This window comes from Castor canadensis, chromosome 12 (genome assembly GCF_047511655.1).
Source record: "Castor canadensis chromosome 12, mCasCan1.hap1v2, whole genome shotgun sequence".
Taxonomy (NCBI): Eukaryota; Metazoa; Chordata; class Mammalia; order Rodentia; family Castoridae; genus Castor; species Castor canadensis.
In genome coordinates, this window is record NC_133397.1 from 10,409,794 (window position 1) to 10,427,648 (window position 17,855).

Here is a 17,855-nt window from a genome sequence, read left to right on the forward strand (position 1 = left end):
TAAGTGTCATACTGTGTAGAGAGAGAGGAGGGTGGTTGATGGCAGGGTTTGGAGTCTTTGTCCCAAGATCTTGCTGAAGGTAGACTTGACTGGTGCTGGCTGAAGGTTGGGCTGTGTGGACAATTTACAGGTAACATACATGTGCATGATTAGTGTGTTTCCAGGGCAGTTAGGACTGATCCAGGTGAAACAGAAGTCCCTCTGAATTGCTCTCCAGATTTCCCAAGCACAGGATAGGGTGAGGAGCTAAAGGTGCTGATTGTTCTAATGCTAACATACACCAAAAGTACGAGAGAAATGGCTGTAAATAAAAGAATGGGATCATCCAAATGGTGGCCCCAAACATAGCAATTCTTACACCTGGCATATAATATTTCTTTGTATGGTAAAGTTTTGCAGATGTGATATTTGTGATGAAGAGATTATCCTGGTGACTTTTATTCAGAGAGGGAGAAGTAGAAAAGACACAGAGGAGAAAATCATGAGAAGATGCAGCATAAATTTGAGTGATGCAACTATAAGTTAAGGAATGCTGCCTGGGAGCCCACAGAAGCTGGAAGAGGCAAGGAATGTTGGGGCGATTTCTGGAGCCTCTGGAGGAAGATTGGCTTTATTGATATCTTGATTTCAGCCTGGTGCTACTGCTTTTGAACTTTTGGCCTCCAGAACTATGAGAGAATAAATTATTATTCTTTTCAGTCAAGAAGTGGTAGCCCGGCAAGGAGTCCATGCTTACAATCCTGTCTATGTAGAAAACCCCAGTAGAAGGCTGAGGCCAGCCCTGGCAAAAAGTACAATACTCTTTCTGAAAAATAAACATGGTTCAAGTGGTAGAGCACTTGCCTTACAAGTTCAAGGTCCTGAGTTCAAACCCTAGTACCACATACACACAAACATACAAAAGAAGTGGTGACTTGTGGCAGCCACAGGGGCCTAGTACAGACACTCAGACTGTGGGCATAGAGAGGTCATATGAAAGTCACAGGGAAGTGATGCCTTTGACCAGGCCTCACTTCTTGTCCTCATTCAGCTCATACATCAGCTGTCACAAGGAGAAGCACATCTACACAGACTTTCAGGTCCTCCCACAGCCATCCCTCCATTGCCCTGAACTGCATCGGATGTGTCCTCATCCTATTTGCAGTCTGCAGGTTATGAAGCTTGTCTTTGTTTCTGATATTGTACTAATCAGGGTTCACCAGAGAAACAGAGCCAATAGCATCTACAGGGTATAAATTACATATATACATATATATGTGCATGCATATAGGTGTGTGCACACACACATACATTTATATAGAGAGAGCAATATAAATAAATTTACATATCCTGGCAAGTCCAAAATCTGCAAGGTGGGCTGGCAGCCTGAAAGTCCAAGGAACAGTTGATATTGCAGTTCAGTCTGAAGGCTGTCTGCTAACATCATTCCTTCTTACACAGAGGACATCAGTCTTTGTTCTATGCAGGCCTTCAACTGATTAAGACCCACCCATATTGTGGAGGACAATCTGTTTATCTATTTAAATGCTTATCTCTTCCAAAGGCATTGCTTCAGAAACATCCAGAATAATATTTAAGCAAATATTTAGCCAGTATAGTCTGGCTAAATTGATTCATGGGATCAGCCATCAAAAATTATACCTTTTATTATTGGACTTAAGAGTTTTATTTTAGGGCCACCTAAAAACACTGTCACAAGTTCCCATCTACCAATTGGAATGTCTTCTCCTCATTTTCCTGGATCAGATCCTTATGAGCAGCCTGCTCAGTAGTAAACCTTGAGTTCCTGCATCTCCAGTGATAGGCTGTTGGATGCGGAGGAAACACACAGCTCAGGTTTGTAAATAATGTCAGCATCAGCAGCATTTCCTGCTCGCATAGTCAGGGGTGGAAGTGAACATACACAGTTGTGTTCTCAGAATATAGCCTGCTCGCTAGCAAAATGCCGCAGGCAGAATGTGAGGCCCTGGTGAATTTCCTTGAAACTTCATTGGTAAAAGACCCATCTCAGTCCCGCAGACATCTCAGTTGTGAGGAGAGCTTTGTGTCTCTGGGAAGTCCAACCTATGGTAGAAAGAACAGTAATTAAGAATTACTTTTCTTAATTTTCCATTTTCTGGGGCTCTCATGTGTGAATACTTACATTTTCTGCAGCTCACACAGTAAGACCCAGGATTTTGAGTCCCAGCATCATTGGGCTGGCTTTGATTCATGTGCTCAGGCATCTTTCATTTTGCAAATAAATTTTTTACCCTTAATTCAATACAGGTTTAAACATGAACGGAATGACTGTTCTTTGATTCATTTCAAGCCAATGTCTTACCTATTTCTGATTTGGACCAGAACACAATGTGGTACAGTGCAGGGAGATAGAGGATGGGAGGCAGAAAGTTTCACTTCCTTTCCCAGCCTGTTGGAAGAGAACTGAATGACAGTGAACATGTCATCTAACCTCTGTGGCAGGCTACATTACCCACGAGGCTCAGCATTCATAGTGTCAGACTTTCAGGGGTTCATGAAGATATTTTAATTTCCTTTAAAAAGTGAGGGGAAAATCAGTTGCTTTGGGAGTCAAAGGAAAAATATCTACATTTTTAGTTGATAAAATTATACATATTAACTGTGTGCATGATGTTTTGGAATTTGTGTACATTGTGGAATGGCTATACCAAACTAATTAATATCTAAACACCACTTACTGTGTTTGTGGTGAGAACACTTAAAATATATTCTCTAATTTTCAACAATATGTTGTTATCAATTGTAGTCAGAATGATGCACAATGGATCTTTTGAACTTACGTATCTGTACTATTAAAACTTTGTATCCTTTGAAGAAAAATTAATAAATAACATTAGCATTTTAATCTTTATACCCATGCAGTCTAGAATATCATTTTAATGTTTTCTTATAGAGGAAGAAACACACAAAGTCAAAAGTGCTTTTTGGTTAAGAAAGTTAAAATGCAGCCCTGCTCTCTGGGCCTATTTCTTATCTGTAAAGGCGGTTAATTAGGACTAGAATTTCCTATGATAGAATTTCAGGCTTTGTAGGCATTTGTAATATTGATGGTGGCCTGCAGATTATTTAAGATGTTCTGTAAGTCCCAACAGTCATTGCAAACTTAGCTGTCAAGGAATTCCCTTATAAGAAAAGCACATTCATTTTGGAATCAAACAGATCGGGATTCTAACCATGACATTTGTGATATGAGTGAATTTAGACACATCATCCATACTAAGCTAGAGAGTCTTTGTAAAATGTGAAAACAGTTACCTTTCTCTTAATTAAAGTAACAGAAACAAAGCACATAGCACAGTACCTAAGACCTGGTAGGCTGTCTATAAATAATACCACCATCACCATTTTCAGCTGAGTGTAATAAAAAGCTATCCTATGCTGAGTATCCACTTTACTAAATTATTAAAATGTGATGGAATGAATAAAAATAAGTAACAATTTGATTTTCTTTTATTTTCCTATTATCATTTTTCTTCCTTGTCTTACTTGGGTAAAGGTGACTCTGAAGTCATTCATTTATTTATTAGGTCACTAGATAAAATAGAAATGCTGGGACTGGCTTAAACATGTATTATTAAGGAAGAGGTAAGAAAGGTAAGAAAATGGATTATAGCTTCAGATCTAATATGGACTGAATTGTATCTCACCACACCCTGAAACCATATGCTAAAACCTTAACTCCCAAAGTGACGGGGTTTGGAGGTGGGGACTCACGGAGGTAACTAAGATTAAGTGAGTTTCTGTGAGTGGGACCTTAAATTGATAGACAGGTATCCTTGTGAATGAGGAAGTGAAGGTAGGGATGTGCAAATACAGAGGAAAAATTCCAGGGGACACAGCAAGGAGGTGGCCATCTGTTAGTTAGGAAGAGAGGTCTCTTCAGAATTCACTGCTGCCAGCACCTGGACCTGAAGCTTCCACCTCCAGCACTAAGAAATGAATGTCTGCTGCTTAAGCCACATCATGTGTGGGATTTTGTTATGGCAGCCTAAACCAGCTGACACAGGATCAGGGACCCCAGCCCCCGACTGTGCCCCTGAAGCATTGTCATAAAGTGATAGGGAAGGGGTGCAGCATCAATAAGAAGCTCTGAGGGGGGCTTGTCTCCACATGAGGATGGAGAGCAGAAGATGCTGACATGGCTTCGGGCTCTTTGGTGTAATGGGAAGGAGGCGGAAGTAGAACAGGTCAGGGAATGGCATAAAATCATGAGTTTGGGAGCATTAAACTTCCCCAAGGACAGCAAAGCTTGGTAGATAAGCAGGAATGTGTGGAAGTCAGGACACTAGTGATAGCCAAGTTACTGTGGCACTCCAGGAAGATTCCTGTCACTCCTGATATGGTCTCCTGTGATTCTGGTTGCTTTGGTAGTACACTGGTGGTGTGTGAGCAATTTTGCACAGTTGGAATGTGAGTTTGCCTCTTCATATTTCTAGAGATGGAAGTCAGGAAATGATATTGTTATTTTTTCATAAAAGAACAAAGAAATAAAAAAAGGGGATCATAGGAATGAACGGTTTGTACATTAATTAACTACATGAACCCAGTGGCCCTTATGGTAATGGTTTATAATTCTTTGTATACCTTAATCCAAAAGCCAAAGGGACGATTATGGTGTCTTGTGATGAAGGCTTGGTCTCCAGCTGGTAGAACTATTTTGGGAGGTAGTGGAGATGGGTTCTACCTGGAGGAAGTAGGTAACAGAGAGCACACAGGGAAGGTTTATACTTGGTCACCAGTCCATTCCCCTCTGTCTGCTTCCTGTCCACCATGAAGTGAGTAAATTCTACCATGTACTCTGTAATTTCTGCATCATTATTTTCCCCTGAAACTGTGATGCAAAATAAATCTTTTCTCTTTCAGGTTGTTCTGTCAGGTATTTGTCACAGCAACAAAACTGTCTGAATGAGATAGATCTTTTGAGCAGTTGCTTTAGAGAAATGGCTTATAATAACGAGACAACAGGGCATAATGGAGCCAGAAAAATATTTTACAATAATAGTCAAACTCTTGTCCGTCTTTACTAACCAATAAGGTAATATTAGGGACTTTTTTGGGGTAATATTAGGGTCCTTGGAACCCTCTTTCCCCCCCTGCCCCGTCTGTAGTACTCTCTGTGCTAAAATTTATATCCTAAAGCACCAGCCATAATTTGGGTGTCTTTTACATACTCAAGAGACATTATTTTCCTCAATTCTATTCCAGGATTTTAGTGCCTTGTGTACCCTCTGTGGTTTCTTATTTACGTGAGCTCTCTCAGATGTCTTGCTTATTGCCATTACATTTCCAGGGAACAGGCAGTTCTGATCTTTCTTTTCCTTCTGGTATGACTGAATATTATTTATTATTTAGATTTATAAGCCAAACCTTTTGCAATAAAGTCACTTCAGGGCACACACAGAAGGTTAAAAGCTTTAGGTCAAATACACAGAACTATAAAAATAAACAGCTAGAGTACACAGTAGAAAGATTATTTAAAGAAAAGTGGTGATTTCAACATAGTGGCCCTTTCAGTGAAAGTCATTTGAAAAGATACAAAGATGAATGAATCCCATGGAGCTTTCTAGTTGTTTAATTAAGGAACTAGGGAAAATCACCCATCCCCCAGAATTTGCTTCAAAATTTTACTTAAGCCAAATAGGGCAGACAGCCAGACCTTAACCAATCCAAATGTTCATTCATGGTTCTCAAAACAGAGAAAAGAGAGAAAAACTCAAACATTCCAGGAAGCCAAGAGCAAACTCTTCTTGATGCTACCTCAGGTAGGTATGTTGGAAAAGTAGTGGGTTGCAGATGTCATCTGAAAAACAAATCAGGTGGGAAACTGGTTAAGTCTTTCTTAGTGCTCCTATGGGATCTGCTTCTTTGTGTGTCTTCCTTTCCCTACAGAGACTTTGTCACAACATTTAAGATTTGATTTGGTTTTTGTTCACATGTCTGTGTCCTCTGCTGACTCTTAACTTCCTACAGAAGGGGCTTGCCCATACTGTGCTCTTGACACTTTAGTCCTCCCTGAATGTTTACTACTTAACTGGACAAATGAATACTGGATATGGGCCCCAGAGATGCTTTCTGTACAGCTAAAATTATTAAGCATGATGTTTGTATTTCAACTACCTACGAACCTTTGAAAACAGAAACTAGCTGAGGAGAGTTGAAAGAGCCAGAAATGTGGTTGTTTGCATTTTGACTTAACTGAGTGTCTGTGCTGAGCTTATAAGGTTTTAAAGATACATGCAGGGTTACGTCTGAGAATATTCCAGAGGCAGCCCATAGGGAACTATCACATTATTCTGTGCCCCAAGTCCTAGAGTGGCCTGAGTTTCAGCTTTCCCACTTTCCACTGGTTAATTTGTTAGTTCCAGATATTCATTTAACAAAGGGTAGCATTCATAGGCCCTTACTGAGTGGAGAGATTGTACAAGGAGGGGGAGAACAAGGTGGTTAACAGTGAGCCTTTCGAAGCCCACTGCCTAGGTTTCATCTTAGCTTCACGCTAACTGCCAATGATCTTGGATGAGTCACTCTGCATCTTAGATTCTGCTTGTGGAAAACAGGAGTAATATTAGTACATTTCATAAAGTTGTTTTAGGCATAAAATGGATAAATGGATTAGTGCAAAGCCTGGTGCTTGCTAAGTGCTCTATAAAATTTTGCTTTTATTATTATGTTTCTACCTGCTTTTCTAATACTTTTGATGTTATTATTATTATAGCTTCACAATAATATTATAATCATTGTAAAACTGCCATACTTTTTAGAATCTCCTTGAGACAGTTGTTAGGTAATCAATATATAATATGTGTAGTCACTTAATGATGTTGGTGGCATTGTTTCTATTTTGCAGATAAGGAACTCTCTAGGTGAAAAGGTAAGCTATCCAGACTATGGCACCAGTAACAGGAGAAATGGGACATGAGTTAGACCTGTCTAATCCCAGGCTTTCTGCCATAACCTGCTCCCTCTTCTCCACTGTCTCGTGTTCTTTCTGAATCTTTAATGACTAGGTGCTGCAGCTCTTGAGTACTGGTTTAAGGCTATCGACCTGTACCCATTTCTTGATGGGACCCACTGGAGGGAAGGCAGCCATGCCAACACCTTAATTTCAGATTTATGGCTTTTTGAACCACAAGAAAAAAAAAACTGAAATTTTAAGCTTCTGGTAATTTTCTACAGTAGCCACAGGAAGGTAATACAGAGGGGCTGGGATGAAGAAGGCAAGATAGCATTTGAATCCTAGTGTGTAAATTGGGAGGGCTGCACATGGACACCTGCCTGTGAGTAGGACAGACATGCAATGAGAAGCAGATAGGCTACACAGAAGCAAAGAGAAAATGCAGGGCTTGCGTTGGGGCAAGGAGCCATCTTCAAGTGCAAAGTGCAAAGTCTATGAAGACCAGTAGTGGAAGATGCAGGTGGAAAAAAAAATTGGATGAGCAAAGTGAAGACTGAATGTTTGCCAGATATGTACAGATCTTGTGTTATTAATTTTTTCTTACAGACCATGAAAATCTATTGTATATTTTTCAAAGAAGAGATATGATTAAATTCTCTTATATATTTAATTGATTGGCTGGTTAGTACCCAGTGGGAAGAAGGTCAAAGAAGGTCAAAGACTTCTAACAGCTATGCAAGATCAAGACCATTGAGCCCATGCTAGGAGGATGTTATCTTATACTTGATATACAGTCAAAGCTAGGCCCATGGCATTTCTTTCTATTTCAAAGAAACATTGTTTTAACAAAGCAGTGAGATTCTCACAATTGTCTAAAACCTTCATATTTCCATACACATTACCTCCTTTGGCACTTCTATCTCTGAGTCATAGATAAATCCACCTTCATTTTGTAATTGAAAACATTTACGCAAGTGTTTCTTAGCTATATACTTTGAGACCATAAATTCTAACAATGTCAGGTTGGAATTGAGTCCAAGACTCATGTTTAGTTCTTTTTCTTTTTTGGATGAAACACGAATAATGATACACTAGTCATCATTTGCTGAGCTCAAGTTGTTCTGATGAGCCTGAGAAACTGTGCTCAACAGTCTGCATGCATTAGCATATTTTGATACTCCTAGCATCAGTTTTATCCTATAAATGAAGGGACCAAAGTTAAGGGATAAATGAGTTCATACAGGATCACAGGTTATCTGGGAATAAACAATGTATCTCTAACCTATGGGATTGTAGATTTCTAATTGCAGTTGTTGGCTAGATTGAAAAACCAAGAGCAGACCAGAGTTCTCTGAAGTCAGTGGCTCCCTGTTTTTGGGTTAGCCATGTAAGCATATGTACTTCTCTAGAGCCCTGGGAATCCGTAGAGAACTTACTTCATGCAGTTTGGGCCAGCTATGCAGAAAGGAAAAAAAATGCTGTGGAACTCAATACAGACCTTTTATCTTGGGCTTGCCTCTTACACTTTTTCCATTTATCTCACCACTTATCAGCAGACATTTGAGATTAGAGAGCATGAAATCCCTTTGAAAATAATTACCTGACCCGATTATCTTAAGACTTGCAGACTGCTAGGCATTTTTCTGAGTAGTGGTGGGTGGGATAATCGGCCCCTATGTTACTAATGTTATTCTGTTAGGAATAATAAGACCCAAACAGCAGTCTTTATTCCTCTGCTGAAACATTAGTCATCCCAAGAAATGAACTCAAAACATGAAGCCCTTTGCCTGACAACAGTGTGGGCTGTGGAATTATTTGGTGGGTGAACCTGAAAGTGGAGCTAATGCTTGTATGAATCAATCTTTGATTGTGAGAAAACATTGGATTCTTTCTGAAAAACCACCGTAAGGTTAAAAGAAAGACCCTCCATGAACGTCATGGTTCTCAGCTTGGAGAAAGGGTGGACTGTAGAAAAATGATTGCCGAAAGATCAGAGGGCATGTATTAAAAACACACAACAGCACACACCCTTTCTACTTCGCACCACCCAGCCCTTTCACCACTGAGGACTTCTTCCCAGGAGGAAGTCTAACCATGCCCTACGTAAAGAAATCTGAACCAGAATGAAAGGCCACCCCCAAAGCCAGGAGCATTCCTCTTCCTCCTCCCTTTCCTCCTCTGTCATCCTCTTCCTTCCTTTATGGACTTTTATTTTTAAGTAATCACTTGCCCTTGTCTCCACCCCTAACCGCTGATGACCTTTCAACTCTTTGCTATCTCTATGTAATAATAGGAATCAGATTCAATTAATCAAATCGTTGCTGCCTTTTCCAAAATATCCTACAATCTCAGATTTGATTTCTTCTTTCTTTAAGAATTGCATGAGAAATTGTACTAGTTTTAGGAGACAATATTTTCCCATCATCCCTCCAAATTTGTTATTTCTACTGCAGTGTATTGTTGCCAGAGAAGTAGTTAATGCAATTTTTAACTATGTTCAAGTTTTTATGTGGACACAACTTTCATTATTTTAGGATAAATACCTGGAAGAATATTCAGATTTGATGTTAAATTTATATGTAGTTCTTTAAGGAATTGTCAAACTATTTGCCGACGTAGCTATAACCCTTTTCCAGTCCCATCGGAACTGTGTGCAGTTTATTTGTATCCTCACCAGCATTTGGTGTTTTAGCTGTTTGTAAGGAATAGAAACATGAAGTATTTTGTTTTTAATTTGCATTTTGCAATGAATTTTCTGTTGAGTAGTGATGTTGAATGTTACATGCTTATTTGTCATCCATCTATACCCTTTGATAAATGTCTGTGGAGTTTGCATATTTTTTAATTGAATTTTGTTTTTTACTTTTGCATTTTGAGAGTTGTTTATGTATTCTAGACTCAAGTCCTTTGTCAGGCATGTAATTCACAACATCTACTTTTTGAAGAGAGAAAAGAGAAGCAAATCAAATTCAGTCTCTCTGTCTCTCCCTCCCTCCCTCTCTGTCTTACTGTCTGTCTGTCTGTCTGTCTCTTCTTATCAGGAAAATGCTATTTCTTTTCCGATCCAGAGTTAGCACAGTGCTTTATGTTACTAGATAGCACACGTGGATGCCCAGTATTGGAATTTTCACAAGTAAGTTGATGAATTTGGAGCAGAATCTAAATATCATTGCTTTTTTCATTTTCAGTGAGTGAAGTGCATGAAGTTTTCTTTTCTTTACATTGTAACTAGACAAGGATGATTGGACAATTGGTGACCTTTGTGGACCTTTGAGTTTTTTGAGACATAATAGCCACAAGAAAGAATTATAAGTTATACCTCCATCAATGGGACTTATGATCTTCTTGATATTGTAGTGCAGTAACTTTCTGCTCTATTTAAGTCCCCTTACCTGCCCCCCCCCAAAAAAAACCAGACCTAGCTGTAACAATGTGGGCCTTCTTGGTGTAGTAACAATAGGCCATACAGGTGGTTTCTAGTCCTTCTAACACTTGCTTAAGACAATTGGAAAGAATGTTTCTGGGAGGAGTTGAAAGCTATGTTTTCCACCATTGATTCCTGGGGTAAGACTATCCCTCTTGTAGGGGGGTTAGAAAGAGAGTAGCCTGTGTTATATTGGTTAAAAATGGAAAATTGGGCAGCTGGCTGATGGAACAGAATTACACAGGAATTGTGAGAATTTTGAGCAATGAGGATTTCGTTTACTTTAAACTCCATGCAGGAAGTCATGTCTCCTTTTCAAAGTGGTGAAATATTTCAAACATAGAAAAGTATAGAAAATAATATAAAAGGTACCCATTTACCCACAGGACCATCATGAGCCCCTATCTCTGTGTGAAGTAGAAAAAGGCTTGCTTTTTCATGCAGAAGCAAGTCTACAGAGGGGACCATGGCTTGGCAGTCCTGCCTGGGCTGGGCCTGTGTGTCAAGTGTGGTTCAGCAGCCACAGGTAGAGGTGATCAGGGCCAAAATAGAACAGAAGTGAACATTTACCATGTTTGTGTCAGAATTTGGTTTTTATGCCCAAACCTAAGGAGTATGGCCTGAGCCTAACCACTTTCTTCCTCACCTCTTCCCCTCTACAAGTAACCACAATCCTCATATTTTTTTGCTTAATCATTCCCATAAAATACTACTGGGTTCCATGATTAAAATTTACACAATTTCATGCCACATATTTTTACCATGGTATAGCTACTTTTTAAAGCTTATTCTACTTGTTATAAAATTTCACTAACATATAAAGCGGTAAGGTAAGGATGATAAGAAGTTAACTCTCACATTTATTTCTTAGCACGTGATAGCTCTAGATCCTTTGGTCTTACTATTGCATCTAATCCTGCCATCTTTCTTCCAGTGTTTTGAGTGTCTGTACGTTGTGTCTAGGTGTTTGTACTTCTGTGAGTGCTGCTTATATCTGGGAATGCATGATGTTTTATCACTTTTGAAAAATATTCAATCAGAATCTCTTTAAATATTGCTTCCTTTCCCTTCCTTTCATTGCTTTCTTCTTCTAGTAGTGCATTTTGAAATTTATCATTTCATCCTCCTTTGATGACTCCTTTATATTGACCATACTCTTATCATTGCTGACTTTATTCTGGGAGCATTAATCAAACATGTTTTTCATTTCACTGATATCTTATTCAGATAATTTAATATGTTCCTCATCTGACCAATGAATTTTTAATTTTAAGGAAAATACATTTATTTGTGGAAGTTCTATTTTTCTCTGCCAAATTACCTTTGTGTGTGTGTCTTTTTTCCCTTAATTTCCCAGTTTGATTGCAAATCATTTGCCTCAGTTACTTATTATACTGACTAATGTCCTTAGGTTTATTGCAATCCTCATGTTTGTATTTGCTGCCTTATGCTTAAGACAGACTATTTCCTCACTCATTTTGTAATTTTTACTTGTGAGCTCAAATTAATAAGGCCTCTCTCTGCCCAATCGTCTAAGCCAGTGGGAATCCTATGTAACCTGTGTGGCTGAAGTCCTTTCAAAGTTTTTTGCATTTATTATTGTTTTGTGACTTAGGCAGTGTAGACGTAGTGTCCTAAGCCATGTAAGCTGCAGTAGAGACAGAAAAGTTTCCCTTCTAATTCACAGGTCAGAGAGATATTTATTTTCTGATTTACTTCTCACTCAGGGTGACATTTTGGGGGTACTAGCAATGTTTTTCTTCATATCTCTTTGCTTATTTGGGACCAAGACCTTATCTTTAAGTCTTGTGTGTCTGTGAACACTCAATAGTCTTTCTGGATTTAGTAAATTCACTCAGGTCAGCTGAATCATGCATTCAGACATTTCCAACTTTGTTTTCAAGGTCTTATTAATTTAAAGATATATTGTTTCTGTTGTTTTCTGTCAGCTTTTAGGGAAGTCTCTTCTTCTCCCTCTTCCTCCTTCTTTTTCTTCTCCTTATCTTCCTCTTCCTTCTCTTCTTCTTCTAACATTCTTTCTATGGACCTATTATCTGTCTATGATTTGTGAATCTATCTATTTATCTATCTATCTATCTTTCTATCTGTCATCTATCTATCTAAATTTTTTTCTATCCATCTGTCTATCTAGCTATCATCTGGGCACTTAACCTCTTTCAGTATTTTAATTTTTCTTTCCTGTGCTGAATGAGTTTCCCTTGGGAGGAAAAAAAATTGCAAAAAGTCCGTTTTCCCTCTAGGGTTTTTTTAGTTTTTCAATTTTAAATGTCAACCTGTTTTTTAGTTCTGGAATAAGAGATTGGGAAGGTTTAGGTACACAGACATAGACACATAGAGTACAGGGGCACCTGACGGTCCTTACTGGAGGAAGGGAGAAACAAGGTAAGAAAGAGTAGTTCTAGGAGTCACAGACATTTTCCACTGATGACTAGCTGTGTGATTTAGGCAAGTTATTTAAATTCTCTCATTTTTGGCCTCCACATAAATATAGGGCATTATAATCAAACTTATTTTGCAGAGTTGTCATGGGGATTGTATACTGTGTGCTTAATGGTACTGCCTATAAGAACTGAATATTGAATATTGAAATTTGACATAAACAGGGATGTTTAGGAATGTCTTTTGGGAAAAGATCTCTTTACTAATAATGGGATTATATTAAGATCCTGTTTTGAAACAGAGCCAAATAACCTCGTTATACTTCCTTGTCTAATGTCTGAGGCTACAAACCATATTCATTTTTTGAAGAGAATGAGGAAGAAGTACATTGACAAACCCTCCTGCTTTGTTTCTTTGATGTACTTAGTTTGTGAAATTTGTAATTATTCTATGAACTGTTTCTAAACTTCCATATAATAAAGTTTACTCACTCTATATCCCTTAATTAGTGGATGTGGTTAGGATTGAGGGGTTTTCTGATCTCACGTAATTCCGTTGAAATCTCCAAAGAACACTGAGGTTCATAGCAACAATCTATTTTTTAGCTTTCCCAGTTCCATTAGAGTGCAGAATTTCTGAAGGTGCCCTATAATTAACTATCATTTGTATATCGAAAATAATCAGGTGCATATTATTTATAGGAAAAGAATCCAGAGATTAGAAAAACAATCCATTTGTTAAAGAATCAATAACACAGGAACATTTAGATAAACTCAGAATCCTCTGGGCTTGACATCTGTGCATCATGAATGGATGCTCAACATTTTCTGTGCTTCTCTCTAAACTATGTGCATCTCTTAGAAATATACAGTGTGTAAAGTGAGAATATATACGCCTTAAGGAAAAATGCTTTATTTTGCTTAATCTGTAACTTCTTAAGTCATGGAATAATTTTTAGCACATAATGCATTTTCACACTTCCCAGAAATATTTTTATTAGATGTTCAGGAAGGGTTTAGGCTAGACAGATACCATCTTACCGTGCATATTTTACATTCAAAATAGTAGAATATCATTAATGGGAATGTTAGAAATGTAAACCACATGGAGGACAAAATGAAGTCTACTATAAAAAATAAGCATCAACTTCCTAAAATTTCCTGTGCTAATAAATGTATTAACTTCCATATATTTTTACAAGTTACAACACTCATGGAATAGGCTGAAGTGGGGTAAGAATCATGATGATTTATGAAAATCTAGAATTCAATGTAAACCAATTTTATTACTTGCAGTCCTTGGTAATCACAGTGCAAATAAAAGCAGCATTAAGAGAATATTTTTCACCTAAGCAAACAATAATAAAATACAACAACCCAAATTCTGGGGTGATCGTAGCAAAAGATTGCAAATGTCATTGTAAATTTGTTCAACCATGTTACAAAGCAAGAGTGCAGGGTATTGAGTCCATTAAAAATGTCCATTATAATATATGTACTATTTAATTATAAAATTTCATTTGAGAATTTAAGAAATACCCAAAGAAAAATATTGGACAGATAAAAGTTTGTTTGTTTGTTTGTTTGTTTTTTGCAGTACTGGGGCTTGAACTCAGGGCCTTCACCTTGAGCCACTCTACCAGCTCAATTTTTTGGACAAGGTTTTTTGAGATAGGTTCTCATGAACTGTTTGCCCTGGCTGGGTTAGAACTGAGATCCTCCTGATCTCTGCCTCCTGAGTAGCTAGGATTACAGGCGTGAGCCACCAGTGCCAGGCAGATAAAGGTATTTCTGGTAGTGGGAGGGGAAACATAGTAGATTAAATTTTTTAAGACTTGGCTTGAGTCCTGTTTCTTTTACCTGACCCCTCCATTTCATTTTTTTCTCCAGAATATTTATCAAATGGCATCAAATTTGAATCATTAATAGTCAGGGAAGGGCTAACAAATTATTATTATTCTTTTAAGCTATATGACTATATGAAATCATGAAAATTATTTTACAAACATGGAATATTAAGTGGTGAAAGTAGATAAAAAGTGTCTCTTCATTGTGATTGCAAATTCCTGAACGAAGAAAGAGTGTGGGAAAAAGATAATGTGTCACAGTAAGAGGAAGAGATTTAAAGATTTATTTACTTAAGAATTTTCCTTAATAGTCTGTGATATTTTCATATGAATATGTTAAAATAAAAACACAATTTGAGTATAACTTTAACTGCGTAATTGAATGGTGGAATATCGGTATGTGTCTATATATTCTGACTTGTTAATATCCTGACATAAGACACGCAGACAGGGTATCTGAGCACCTGTGATTTGGACAGGCATTTCTTATGTGTTCTTATTTTCACAAATTCTTTGCACACACACACACACACACACACACATTCCTTTTTAAAAAGCAGTACCCTATTTTTTCTTAATCAATACACCTTTACTCCTTAACAATCTTAAGTAGTAATTCAAAAGGCCATTTACAACTGGATTCCACCCTATTTGTCCTATTTAGAATCTACTCGATATTTATTTCTCCAGGATTTTTAAACTATTCGCTATTCTGTAATTATGATATCATTACTCATGGCCCAGTGCCTTGTTCAAATTGCTTCCCTTGACTGGTAAGACCTTCCTTTTATTTCCAGTGTGAACCCTTCTGACTCTCTCTGGTCAATTCTCTAACTGATGGGGTATTCTTCATGTTGTAGACCTAGTTCAAATGATACTCCACAACTTTCTCAGACTCCTAATGCAGTTACTTCTTTCTCTTTACATGCAGACTGCACCTTTCTCACCTCTCGAAGAGTTTATAAAAGCAATCTCTGTCCCCTTTACCATGGACTCCCTGAAGAGAAAGACTTTGCCTTTCTTATTTCACTATTGCTAGTATCTAGCAAGTGCCTTGGTAAGTGTTGATTATAAAAATGAATCCATATGCAGAGAACATATTATTCAATGAAAAACTAGTGCATGAGTGAGTGATCAAATTAGTGTCAGTAAATTGTTGACTAGTGATTAAGGAAATGAAATGGTTGAGTATTACATTAGTCAGTTATCTAATTAATGACTAAATTCATAATTTAGTAAGAGAATAAATAAGTGGGTAACTTACCTAAAAGTGTTCATTATGGCTTCTTTCCAGATCACAGAGGAGAGAATGTATTCTCTCACAATCCTCCAGGGTTTTATTAAAAATATACTTTTCTACTTCAATTGTGTATCTCCTATTAAAATACAAGTAACCAATGCAAGTAAGATTTTTTTGCCCAAAGGATTAAGAATAGGTCACTTTTAGCTATTCAAGACAATTGTCAATAAAGTATAGGTTGTTATTAGCAGTAGCAGTATTGTGTTTCTGGGGATGGAACCAAGGTCTTCCACAAACTAGACATGCTACCATTGAGTGACATGCCCAGGCCCAAAAGCCATAGTCTCAACAATATTTCCCAAACCTCATTTCATGACTGTAATTTGACACTATAAACATAGTTCCCCGCAAAATACTCAGATTTTAAAATTCTGCTTTAAGTTACTGGTAACAGAAAAATGATTTATGACCTATATTCTAGCCAACAAATGATGCTACCTCCAAATAAAAAGAATTCAGTTGACTTTAATTCATTAAAAAATTTGACTTAGACAAAAACAATTTTTGTTCTAACATAATTTATCAAAATACAAATAGGTATGTAATATTTCATTTGCACTAGTAAAACTATAAACCTGTTAACTTCCTGTGGCATTTCTATCTTGGCCACAGGAGACACAGGATCTAATCTTCACAGTGTGAAACTGCATAGAGTCTTGATTGTGAAAACTGTACTCAATTATAACCCTTCAGTATTTTGAGGAACCTTTAATTGTGCAGTCATGGTTTTCTACTGAGAATTGTTAGATAAACAGATCATTAGGTTAAGATTAAGACTAAGTCAATGCAGATTTAGTCTACTAAATGGTAGTGTTTGATGCAAAGGGACCCATGCATTTTGAAATGATAAACAAATACTAAATTTCTTAGATTCCATCATTAACTCACTTTTTGATATTTTGAGTAATAAGGTAGGGCCTAAGTGCACATGTAGTTTACCAAATTAACTGCAGACATTAGAGGAAGTATTAAAAATAGTAACTTTCTAGAGGAAGTATTAAAAATAATAACTTTCTTAATTATTTCATTCTTTCAAGATTTAGCTCTTTGGGCCCTTTTAAAGGAACACATGTCTCTTAAGAATATTAAAGAGCTATTTTTAAAAAGTTTGGGCAAGAGATAAGTTATCTAGTGTCTTAATACTCAAACCCAGCTGAATGGTAGCATTCAGCACTTATTCTGCTATTTCTTTTCTAATGCACCGCTTCTGTTTTAAATATTCTCTTCCCTGCTATAACATTTCATATGCCAATATGTTTAATTTAATAAGAATATTTTAAATAGCTTCATAGTTTTCAATTACTGTCATAACCTGCTGGCTAATTATACCCTGAAAGTTAGTCATTTGCAGTGTTTTCAACCTCCATTACAGACATCTCTGAGTTGATTACCTTGGAATACGATGCTTTTTTTTCTGTATTTTTGATGATTTCCTTAGAATTAAATCCCACAAAGAGGATCACTAAGTCTAAATTATGAGTATTTTAAAACACTTTTTATATATTCCCAAACTGTCTATAGAAACAACCTAGATATATTATAGCATATCTCCAATCTCAAGAAGGACCTTTTGTATCATGTTTAATCATGGAACCAGATGAGACGGATTGCTAAACGCCTTTTCCCCTGATGGTGCTCTGTTCTGGGAAGTTTATATGACATTTCAAAAGCTTTAGTCTAAAAAATACTTTTGGAACCACTTCTCAAGTGGTACTCAAGTACAAGAGGATGTGGATTTTTTTCTTCTTTTCTTACCATTGCGGGGAGAAGTGGTTTCAAAGAGAGGAGAACATTCTTAGAATGTCAGTTAGATGGCTGTAAGATGAGTATTCCAATGGCTGTGAACTCAACATGAGCACAATTAGCTGTCTAATAGACATGGGTCAGGTTATTATGTCTCTGAAAAATGTCCAGAGAGAGGCCAGATGATCAATTCTTGGGAAGATTTTTAAAGACATTCTAGTTCTAA